Raw genomic sequence first — 12576 nt, 5'->3', positions numbered from 1 at the left:
TTAGAGGCCCGTGTCTTTCTAAGCTTCTTGTGCTCCCCAGCAATCTCCTTGAGAGCATTGCTGTGTGAATCAACTACCTTGGTTAGTGTCGCCTGAGTAGTGAGGATTTTCTTTTAGTTCTCAAATATCTCTTTCAAAGCATCCTCTATCGACTGGGGCACCTGAGGGACTGGAGGAGCCGACTGAGCCTCTACCGTGGTAGTCAATGTGGACAACTTGGATGAGGCAGTCTGCATCCATTTGTTTATACTCAGCAGGTCCTGGCTCAACCTGTGGGTAGTGATGAGATGTTCTCGGGTAGATGGGATCTCTGAGCCTGCTTATGTGGAAGGGCTAGGAGGAATGACTGAAGATGTGGAGGGTCCGGGAGGCATGTCAGCAGAAATGGAGGTAGGCTCAGCAGGGACCTCTACCACAACTGGCTCTTCAGACTGGCCAGTTGGGGCAGAAACAGGGGCTTTGTAGTTCTTGTCCTTGGGGTTATCATTCCCCTTCAATCTATACCAGGAGAACGGGGTTGTCTCCTTGACCTTGATGTCGTATGGCCTCTTGTCCACCTTCAAGTCCTGGAAGTACATAGTGAGGGTGTTGGGGAAAGGATAGTTTCGGTCATGCTCGGTACCCACTATAGAAATGATTCGAGACATCGCATTCCCCACGTTGATGGGGTACCCCGCCATAATGGAAACAACCAAAACAACCCGGTGGAGAGGAAGGGTCTGGTCTTGGGTAGTAGGATCTAACCGGCTGCACACAAATATCTCCCAACCCCTCGCCTCAAAGTTCAAGGTTCTCCGCAATATTTTGACCCCCACAGTCAACCAATCAGGAACGATACCCGGGATTGCCAGATACTGAGCTAACCATGGATGGACCTCCTCGCCCATCTCCATCTTTTCCATATATAGAGATCGCAACCTACTCCACACTACTAAAAAGTAGAAATATATAGTCGCAATAGCCTTTACCCAATTTGTGGGTCGGGATCGATTTCCACAAAGAGCTAGGAATGGAGTCGAGTATCTATTTAGGTTGAAATTGCGTATTTGTTCCAAATATCACTTCTAATCATTTTGGGTTTTATTTATAATCTACTATTATCAAAATACAAATTACAATTACTACTAAATTAACTACGAGTAAATTGCTACAAGTTGTATCTAATAGTTTAAAAGGCACTAGGGTAGTGGCATCCTCCTAGGTGGCCAATTGACGGGTAATTGAGGCTAAGGCACGATTGACATGATTGGGGAATATGCTATAACCATTGCATAATTTTACCCACTCTCACTCCTCTGGGTAGAGAGAATGATTTTGCCCAATTGACTATCTCAAGACCAATAGGGTAGGCAAATTTGCTCAAGCAACTGGGGTTCAAGTCGGGTATTACTCTCTCAAGGTTTAACCCTTTAATTAGGATTATTAATTCTCTTGAGTCTATCCCAATTCCTTGTTGGGTCAATTTCGGAGACTTAGGCTCTCTTTCTCAAGAATAACCCAAGTCAACTTAGCACAAACTAGTGTTTGCAATCACTAATTCATAGATTAAACCATGAAATTGACCCAAATAACAAACACCCATAGTCAATCTAACCTTAAATCACAAGACCCATCAATTACCCACACTAGGGTTGAGCCACAACCCTAGTTAATGGGTCTAGCTACTCATTCTTGAAGAGAAAAACAGAGAAATAGATGAAGATAAAGACATATTAATTAATTGCTAAGGTAAATACAAAGATTCAGTGATAAAAACTAAGTAAAAATGCCCAAAATGGCTAAGAAAAGTCTTCTCACGAGCGCAGCTAACATCTGATAATATCTGATACCCTAAAAATGGAAAAGATTCTATTTATACTAAGATACTATTTATAAGTATTATATAAAATGATACTATTTATAAGAGCATAAATGGCAACGACAGTCACAACAAGAAGTAGGAGAGGCGGTGATGTGAATTCCTCTAAGCAAAAGCAAGTCGTGGATGATGATATTGAATTGCAAGATGACGAAGTCCCTTTGGTAGTTTAATATGTGGTTGATAAAAATGTGAACAATGAAGTGAGGAACACATAATTGAGGTGCCGGAGCCGGTTGTGCCAAAAGCCAAGGCTCATTTGCTAAGACCACCTCCACCTTATTCTCAAAGGCTCTCGAAGCAGAAGAATGATAATCAGTTTAAAATGTTCATTGACATGATGAAGAGCTTATCTATTAATGTGCCTTTGGTGAAGGCACTTGAACAAATGCCGGGTTATGCAAAATTCATGAAAGACTTGGTTACAAAGAAGCATTCTATGGATTGTGAAACTATAAAGATGACTCACCAAGTTAGTGCTATAGTGCATTCAATGGCCCCGAAGCTTGAAGATCCCGGTGCTTTCACCATTCCTTGCACCATTGGGAGTGCGGATTTTGCCAAGGCTCTATGTGACTTGGGAGCTAGTATCAATTTAATGTCCTACTCAGGTTTCAAAACATTGGGTATTAGGCAACCTAGGCCAACCTCAATGAGACTTCAAATGGCAGATCGATCGATGAAGCGACCATTGGGCATTATTGATGACGTGATTGTCCGGGTGGACAAATTCATTTTGCCGGCCGACTTTATCATTTTGGATTGTGAAGTAGACTATGAGGTTCCTATTATCTTGGGTAGACCTTTCCTTGCAACGGGAAGGTATTGGTTGATGTTGAAGCGGGTGAGCTCACTTTCCGAGTGGGAGATGAAAAGGTCGTTTTCCATGTTTGTAAGTCTATGAAGCAACTCAATAGCACCGAGGTGTGCTCATTGGTAGACCTTGTCACAACTGTGATTGTGGATGATACCAGTGCTATGATCAACGTGGAGGATCCTCTTGAGGACGTGCTATTAAATCTTGATGTCAATGAGGATGCAAGCAGAGTGGAGTGCGTGAATGCCTTACATGGGATGGGCTCTTATTCTTATGAGCCTAGAAAATTGTCTTTGGATCTTGAAAACCGGAAAACTCCACCAACAAAATCATCAATTGAGGAGCCACCGGTGTTGGAGTTAAAACCACTTCCTCCACACCTCAGGTATGAATTCTTGGGATCAAACTCTACTTTACCAGTTATTCTTTCTTCTTGCCTTACTAACATGCAGGTTGAGGCCATTTTGGCGGTGGTTTAAAAGCGGAAAAGGGCAATTGGATGGACTCTAGCTGACATTCGGGGAATAAGAGCCGTATTTTGTATGCACAAAATTATCTTGTAGGATGATTTAAAGCCTTCCTTGGAGCATCAAAGAAGATTGAACGAGGCTATGCAAGAAGTGGTGAAGAAAGAAGTGATCAAATGGTTGGATGTCAGGGTTGTGTACCCCATTTCTGATAGCTCATGGACTTCTCCGGTGCAATATGTACCGAAGAAGGGTGGTATGACTGTGGTGACCAATGACAACAATGAACTTATTCCTACTCGGTCAGTCACAGGTTGGAGGGTTTGCATGGACTACCGGAAGCTAAACAAGGTGACCCGAAAGGACCATTTCCAATTGTCATTCCTTGACCAAATGCTTGATCGTCTCGCGAGGCGTGCTTTTTATTGCTTTTTGGATAGGTACTCAGGGTATAATCAAATCTTAATTGCCCCGGAGGATGAAAAGAAGACCGCCTTTACTTGTCCATATGGAACCTTCGCTTTCTCTAGGATGACGTTCGGGCTGTGTAATGCTCCGGTGACATTCCAAAGATGCATGCTAGCTATTTTCACTGACATGGTGTAAGATATATTGGAGGTCTTCATGGATGATTTCAGTGTGGTTGGTGATTCCTTTCAAGAATGTTTGAAAAATTTGGATAGAGTATTGGCCCGATGTGAAGACACAAACCTCGTACCCAATTGGGAAAAATGCTATTTCATGGTTGAAGTATAGTGTTGGGTCACAAAATTTCAAAGCATGGAATTGAAGTTGACAAAGACAAGATAGAGGTGATTTTAAGGCTTCCTCCCCCTACTTCTGTCAAAGGGGTGAGGAGTTTTCTTGGGCACGCGGGTTTTTACCGGAGGTTTAAAAAAGATTTTTCAAAAGTGGTAAACCCCTTGTGCAAGTTGCTAGAAAAGGATTGAAAGTTTATGTTCGATGAGGGATGTATGCAAGCATTCGAGCTTCTCAAGCTTAAGTTGACCACTACCCCTACCATTACCGCACCAAATTGGAGCTTGCCTTTCGAGCTCATGTGTGACGCAAGTGACATTGCGGTTGGGACTGTTTTGGGTCAAAGGGTTAATAAGATGTTTCATCCAGTGTACTACACAAGCAAGACCATGAATGAGGCTTAAAGGAACTATACAGTCACCGAAAAAGAGTTGTTGGCTATAATGGAAAATTTTCGGCCATATCTTATGGGGGCCAAGGTTATATGCACAATGCTCATGCCGCTCTTAGGTACTTGATGACAAAGAAAGACTCCAAGGCAATATTGATGCGATGGTTTTACTACTTCAAGAGTTTGATCTAGAAATTATGGACCGGAAAGGTAGTGAGAACCAAGTGGCGGACCACTTGTCACGTTTGGAGGAGGAGGGGAGGCCTTGTGATGGCCTTGATATCAATGATTCATTTCTCCACGAATAACTCTTTGCGGTGTCAATGAATGATATGCCATGGTTTGCCGATGTTTCCAATTATCTTGTGACTGAAGTAATCCCGTATGAGCTGTCTTCTAACCAAAGGAAGAAGCTCAAGCGGGATAGTTTGGATTTCTATTGGGATGAGCCATATTTGTTCAAGATTTGAACGGATGGTGTGATTTGTAGATGTGTCCCGGATAAAGAACAATTGAGTATCTTAGAGGCCTGCCACTCTTCACCCTATGGTGGCCATCACAGTGGGGTGAGGACCGCCTCGAAATTTCTTAGTTGTGGATTCTATTGGCCAATTTTGTTCAAAGAAGTGGGTGATTTTGTGAAGAGGTGTGACGATTGCCAAAGAGCGGGTGGAATTTCAAAAAGGGATGAGATGCCCCTCAATACCATTCTTGAAGTGGATATCTTTGATGTTTGGGGCATCAATTTCATGGGTCCATTTGTTAGCTCTTGTGGGAACACTTACATTCTTGTGGCGGTTGATTATGTCTCAAAGTGGGTTGAAGCTGTGGCTTTGCCTAACAATGAAGCCCGGACTGTTGTTGCATTTCTTAAAAAGAGCATTTTCACAATGTTTGGCACTCCTCGTGCGATTATTAGTGTTGGGGGGTCTCACTTTTGCAATAAAGCTTTCAACACGTTGTTTTCCAAGTACGGTGTCAATCATAAGGTTTCGACCCCTTATCATTCTCAAGCTAGTGGTCAAGTGGAAGTCTCCAACAGGGAAATCAAGAGTATCTTATCAAAGACGGTCAATGCTAATAGGACCGATTGGCCGAACATGACGCTCTATGGGTTTATCGGACGGCGTACAAAACTCCGATTGGGATGTCTCTGTATTAGTTGGTGTTTGGGAAAGCATGCCATCTTCCGGTTGAGTTAGAGCACAAGGTCATGTGGGCTTTGAGGAAGTTGAATATTGAATGGGATGTTGCAGCCAATCTTCGTGTAGAGCAGCTCAATGAACTCGATGAATTTAGATTCCATGCCTACTCCAGTTCGTCCTTGTATAAGGACAAGATGAATTACCTTCATGACAAATATGCTCGTGGAAAGGAGTCGTAGGTGATTTAGTTCTCTTGTTCAACTCCCAGTTATGTCTGTTTTCGGGAAAGCTCAAATCCAAATGGAGTGGACCATTTGAAGTTGTGTTTGTGACCCATTTTGGTGCTCTCGATTTGAAAAACAAAAATGGTGAAGTCTTTAGAGTTAATGGGAACTTGCTCAAGCATTATCTTGGAAAGTTTGATACAAGCCACGTGGTGGCGCTCCTTCATCTCAAGTGATGTGGTGGTAACATGCATCGTGCAGCGATGTTAAATCAGATGCTACCCATGTCTTTTTCTTCGTGTCGTTTTCTTTGATTTTCTTTGTAGTATAGGATTGATTTTTGGGCTAATTGATTGTGAGATGTTGCAGGATTGTGTTGATGCAGTGTAAGGCATGATGGAAAAAATGCACCCGGTCTCTGAAGTTTCCAGTGTGGCCGGAGTACATTCTGTGTGGACCGCACTGGTGTGGGTAAGATGAAGCTTCTCTAAAGTTTGCCACCACGGCCGCACTACATTTTGGTGGTCTGCGATGGACCTCTGCTGCCGCAATCCGTTTTGTGCGGATCGTAAAAGGTTTCCTTCTCAAACTTGTGCTAAACAAGGCAGTGCAGACCGCAGTCCATTTTGTGCGTTACGCACTGGTAGGTGAGGCTGGGCCTTAGGGGCTTTTCTATAAATAGACCCTGAGGACCCCCTGTTACCCTTTTCGCAAATTTGAAACCTCTGAGAAATTAAACATTGTTCATCTTCTCACTTGCATGTAATTACTTGTTGAAACTCATTTTATTCAATTCACCTCACAATCTGGTACTTTAATCTTCCTCTTTACTTGTTTATTTTTGTCACTTGCATTTAATTTTCATTTTTTTCTTAGTTTTTATTTCTTCCTTCTCCCATAATGTCTTAATTTGTTAGGTTAGGGTAGTTAGATTTTTTATTCTTATCTACTTAGTTAGTGTACTGGACTGGGTAAACATGTAGAGACATAAATTAAGGACAAATTTTGACTTAAAAGCAAAATCTGATGAACCCTAACTCAGTGCCAAGTCTGGGCACGTAGTGCGGATCGCGGTCGTTTCTGTGCGGTCCGCGGTGCCCTAGTGCGGTCCGTAGTGCCATTTTGTGCGGAGCGCACTGATGAACTTCTGAAAGATAACTCTTAGGCAGTGCAACCGCACTACACTTTGTGCGGTCCACACTGACCCAGTGCGGCCACGGTACCATTTTGTGCGGGCCGCACTAGTCAGATTCAGAGGATGGGTAGTCTGAACCCTATCCCATTGCGGACCGCAATAGTTTTTGTGTGGACCGCGCTGGCCCCTGTGCGACAACACTCTATTTTGTGTGGTCTGCACTGAGCAATTCCTGCAACCTGTCTGCAACATTTTAAGTCTGTTCTGCAATTCTTTCTGCACCAATGTTCCCACTGCTTCTATTGATACTAATAATGTTAGATGATTGTGTTTGCAGATAATGGTTAAACAACGAGGAAAGGGGTCAAAACAACCCGGAAGAGGTGAATCTTCCCGGGGTGGAAAACAGAAAATGGTCAAACTCACTCCCCAAGCTAGGCAAAACATCTAGAACATGAGGAAGGCCATAAAAGCGGCTGACAGAGCCATTGACATGTTGGGGACTGAGTACGAGCCCTCTCGGGAGATCTCTTCAGACTCAATCCTAGAATACATCCTGTATCCGGAGAGGGCCAGACATAGAGACACCCCTCCCTCATCACCCACTGCCCAAGCAATAGGCATGTTTCTACTGAGTTGTCTGAGGGCCCAGCAGCCAGCAGTGGTGAATACTCCACCTCCCCCACAGCTTCATTATCCGAGGAGGATGCAGGCGGAGGTGAGGAGGAGGTACAGGGGGATGAGGAGGTAGCTGAGGGTGGTGAGCCTCAGGTTTGAGGCATTGCAAGAACTAGAAAGCCCGATGTTTGGGAAGATAGGTTTGTGAGCCAGGTGGCATACCACAAGTTTAGGGAGTGGTGGCTGGTGAGAAAGTTGATACCGGAGCGGAGTTTCATTGACAGAGATCTATTCCCCTCAGCTCTAACATGAAAAGACAATTCAAAACTCGAGTGGGTTGGGAACACTTTTTAGATGACTATGTTGATGCCAACGAGCATTTGATCAAAGAGTTTTATTGCAATGTAGACCACATCAAAAAGGGCTCCAAAGTTCGTAATTTGAAAGTTTTGTTCGATGGGAAGTCAATAAATGAATATTTGGGCTTCAACGAGGAGGATGAGATTCTATATAAGGCAAAGATGGATATGGGAGAGGAGGTCCATCCATGGTTAGCTCAGTACCTGGCAATCCCGGGTACCGTTCCTGATTGGTTGACTGTGGGGGTCAAAATATTGCAGAGGACCTTGAACTTTAAGACGAGGGGTTGGGAGACATTTGTGTGCAGCCGGTTAGATCCTACTACCCATGACCAGACCCTTCCTCTCCACCAGGTTGTTTTGGTTGCTTCCATTATGGCGGGGTACCCCATCAACGTGGGAAATGTGATGTCCCAAATCTTTCTATAGTGGGTAATGAGCATGACCGGAACTATCCTTTCCCCAACACCCTCACTATGTACTTCCGGGACTTGATGGTGGACAAGAGGCCATACGACATCAAGGTCAAGGCGACAACCCTGTTCTCCTGGTATAGCTTGAAGGGGAATGATAGCCCCAAGGACAAGGACTACAAAGCCCCTACTTCTGCCTCAACTGGCCAGTCTGAAGAGCCAGTTGTGGTAGAGGTCCCTGCTGAGCCTACCTCCATTTCTGCTGACATGCCACCCGGACCCTCCACATCTTCAGCCATTCCTCCTGGCCATTCAAAATCAGCAGGCCCGGAGATCCCATCTACTCGGGCCCATCCCATCACTGCCCACCGGCTGAGCTAGGCCCTACTGAGTATAAACAACTGGATGCAGACTGCCTCATCCAAGTTATCCACATTGACTACCACGGTAGAGGCTCAGTCGGCTCCTCCAGCCCCTCAGGTGCCCCAGTCGATAGAGGATGCTTTGAAAGAGATACTTGAGAACTAGAAGAAAATCCTCACAACTCAGGCGACACTGACCAAAGTAGTTGATTCACATAGCAGAGCTCTCAAGGAGCTTGCTCGGGAGCACAAGAAGCTTAGAAAGACACGGGCTTCTAAGGAGTCCGTAAAGGAGCTGTGGGCAGATGTAGATAGACTGAAGGCAAACCAGCTGCCTTTGGACCTGTTACTTGATGATCCAGTCCCAACAGCTCATCTATAGCTGGAGTAGACCCAAAGTCCTCCGAAGAGGAGGAAGATCCCGAGAGCAGATGATGCCATCATCCAGTTGGCGGATCCACCGGAGGCTTCCTCCAGTCAGCCACAGGATGTACCAGTTCCACAGCCTGTCGAGGTCCAGGCCCAGGTCCCAGTAGCAGTAGAGCAGACCACCGGGAACCAGTCTAAAGTTCCCGAGCACATAGAGGACCCAGGGACCACCCATGATCCTATGCAGCCAGATACGTCTTAGGGAGTCTTCTATATCCTTTTTCTATTGTTTTTGGTGCTTATTTAGACTAGTTGGCATTGGGGACAATGCCAGCTTTTATTTGAGGGGGTGAGCCATACACATTTATGGATGACTGTATATATTGATATCTTTATGCTTTCTTGATTTTTCATTTGGTCTATATATAATTTTATATTTAGTTACTTTTATCGCATTTTTTATCTTTCCTTGGGTCTATATATAAAATTACATCATATTGTATATATTCATCCCCCGTTGTATATTCAAACTCCCTATTGTATATATTCATTCTATTTTCCGCAAAAAAAAATTCATTTTTAGATTCTTATTTATGTTCGTAGCTTTTTGTTTTGTTTTGGACATTTTCAATAAGCCTTTGGTTTACTTAATGCCACGGTTCTTTCCAAAGGTGGAGTATTGTGTGAACCGGGTGGCTCTTCCCAATGATGGATGGCATGACAACCTTCTTAAGGGTTTGAGTCCGTTTTTGTTTTTGTTTTTAGTAGTTTGTAGCTAAGGGTACCTCAAGCAAAGCTTCACTTGGGCCTAGCACATTTGTATTTGATCCCATGGTCAAAGACAAAATGTTATGTTTAGGATGGTGAAAGTCGTGACCTTGAGACTCCTGTATTGACCGATAATCATCAAGTGGTTTTTTGGGACCATTGTGTACTCAAATCGTATCTAAGGTTGTTGTGGGCCCCTGACTCTATGTCTTTACCGATCCTTTAGCTTGTGTGGTGAGAAATTGAATTGCAAATCCAAGTCCCGAGCCATTGGTCTAGAACTTGCCCCGAATGTTTGTTGAGGCGAAATCCTAAGTGAATTTTGATTTGAGACGTGATTATAGGCTCTCCTTGATCCAAATGATAGTTTGAACAAATTCCATAGCCTACCAATGATATGATCCCTAGTTAACCCTTTTGAGCCTTAGACCTTTTTCTTTCAAGAACTATGATACAAGCCTTTACCCGTTCTAAAAGATACCATCTCTTGGCACCCGATCTTTCCTTGAGCACATGGCAAAAGTATAAGTTTGGGGGGAGAGACGAGGATGGAAACAAAGTGGTAAAAGGCACAAACAATGAAGAAAAGGAAAGGCAATGAAAAAGAAAGAAAAGCAAAAGACAAAAAGAATGCTCAATGTGAAAAAGAATAAAAAGGGATTCAAGAAAAGCAAAAGAATGAAAGGTGTAGAAGGTGAAAAAGGAGAAATGATTTGAATTGCATAAGAAAGAGTGACAACGTGTCTCTCTAACCCCTTAGAAAGAAGTGAGATGACTCAAAGAGTCAAGAAAATGTGTGCCAAATGAATCAAAAGAAGTGCTTAAAGGAAGATGGAACCCACTTAGATCAAAACATTTCCTACCCTGAACCAAAAGCCTTCACAATGATTCCACAAAAGCCCTATAGGAATCTTGAGTTGAATGAAGCTTACATTAGTGGATACTTACATAAGGGACAAGCACATGGTACTTAGAGCCGGACTTGCGACTTTTTCTTGAGAGAGATGAGTGAATTTCCATTAACCTCGGTTTATGTGCCAATATTCAAAAAGGTGAGGTGCTTAGGGAGAGTTGAGGATGTGGGAGTTTAGGTTCCACAATGACCAAAGAAATTGCGAGAGTTCTTTGATGTGTTGAGTCAACTTTTTATGCTCTTGTGTCACACTTGATCCATGGTTTTTCAAAAATTAAAAGTTGTAAATGATTCATTTGTATTGAGGGTAATTGTTAGTCCCAATTGATGCTAGTTGAGGTCACTTTAGGATAGCTGAAAATTCTTGGATTTTCCCTTAAGGGGTGGGTCTTATTTTGTTGGCTTGAGGACAAGCAAAAGCTTAAGTTTGGGGGAGTTGATAATTAGGGATTTTGACGCATTTCATGATCCTTCTTGCTTACGCTTTGATTATAAATTCATACAAAATAGTCCCAAAAGGCTCATAAGTTGTGCTTGATTGCAGGTTTGATCAACAAAGTGACGAGATGTCAAAGATCGGCTCAAAAGGAGTGAAACCGGCACAAGTACCAAAGACAAGACAAAACTCAGGATAAATAGGCCTAGTGCGGCCGCACTACACTTTGTGTAGTCCGCACTAGGGAGATTCAGAGAGTTGGATTTTCAAGCATTAAAGCAATGTGGCCGCAGTAGATAGTGTGCGGCCCACACTGAAGGCACCGCGGCCGCACTACCATTCTGTGCGGTCCGCAAAACCAAAGTTCAGAGAGATGCCAAGTTCTGAAGATCAAGCCTGTGCGGTCCGTGGTCATGTTTGTGCGGACCATACTAGATGCCTCCGCGTCCGCAGTCCATTCTGTACGGTCCGCGGAGCCTAGGTTCAGAGAGTTGAATTTGCAGAGTCAAAAGCCCAGTGTGGCCGCACACCATTTTATGTGGTCCGCACTGACCCCGCAGGGGCATTTTTATCCAGTTTTTCTAGCTTAATATAAATAGAACATTTTTCCCATTTTTAGGGTATCAGATTTTATCAAACGTTAGTTGCACTCGTGAGAAGACTTTTCTTAGCCATTTTGGGCATTTTTACTTAGTTTTTATCATTGAATCTTTCTATTTACCTTAGCAATTAATTAATATGTCTTTACCTTCATCTATTTCTCTGTTTTTCTCTTCAAGCATGAGTAGCTAGACCCATTAGCTAGGGTTGTGGCTCAACCCTAGTGTGGGTAATTGATGGGTGTTGTGATTTAAGGTTAGATTGACTATGGGTGTTTGTTATTTAGGTCAGTTTCATGGTTTAATCTATGAATTTGTGGTTGCAAACACTAGTTTGTGCTAAGTTGACTTAGGTTCTTCTTGAGAAAGAGAGCCTAAGTCTCCGAAATTGACCCAACAATGAATTGGGATGGACTCAAGAGACTTGATAGTCCCAATTAAAGGGTTAAACCTCGAGAGAGTAATATCCGACTTGAACCCTAGTTGCTTGAGCAAATTTGCCTACCCTATTGGTCTTGAGAAAGTTAATTGGGCAAAATCACTCTCTCTACCGAGAGGCGTGAGAGTGGGTAAAATTGTTCAATGGTTATAGCATATTCCCTAATCATGTCAATCATGTCTTAGGCTCAATTAACCATCAATTGACCACCTAGGAGGATGCCACTACCCTAGTGCCTTTTAAACTATTAAATACAACTTGTAGCAATTTACTCGTAGTTAATTTAGTAGCAATTGTAATTTGTAGTTTGATAATAGTAGAATATAAAGAAAACCCAAAAATGATTAGAAGTGATATTTGGAACAAATATGCAATTCCAACCTAAATAGATACTTGACTCCATTCCTAGCTCTCTGTGGAAATCGATCCCGACCAACAAATCGGGTAAAAGCTATTGCGACCCTCTCTTCCTACTTTTTAGTAGTGTAGAGTAGGCTGCGATCA

Source organism: Nicotiana tabacum, chromosome 6 (genome assembly GCF_000715075.1).
Source record: "Nicotiana tabacum cultivar K326 chromosome 6, ASM71507v2, whole genome shotgun sequence".
NCBI classification, from domain to species: Eukaryota; Viridiplantae; Streptophyta; class Magnoliopsida; order Solanales; family Solanaceae; genus Nicotiana; species Nicotiana tabacum.
The sequence above is the reverse complement of the archived record's forward strand: the minus strand, read 5'-3'. Positions refer to the sequence as shown.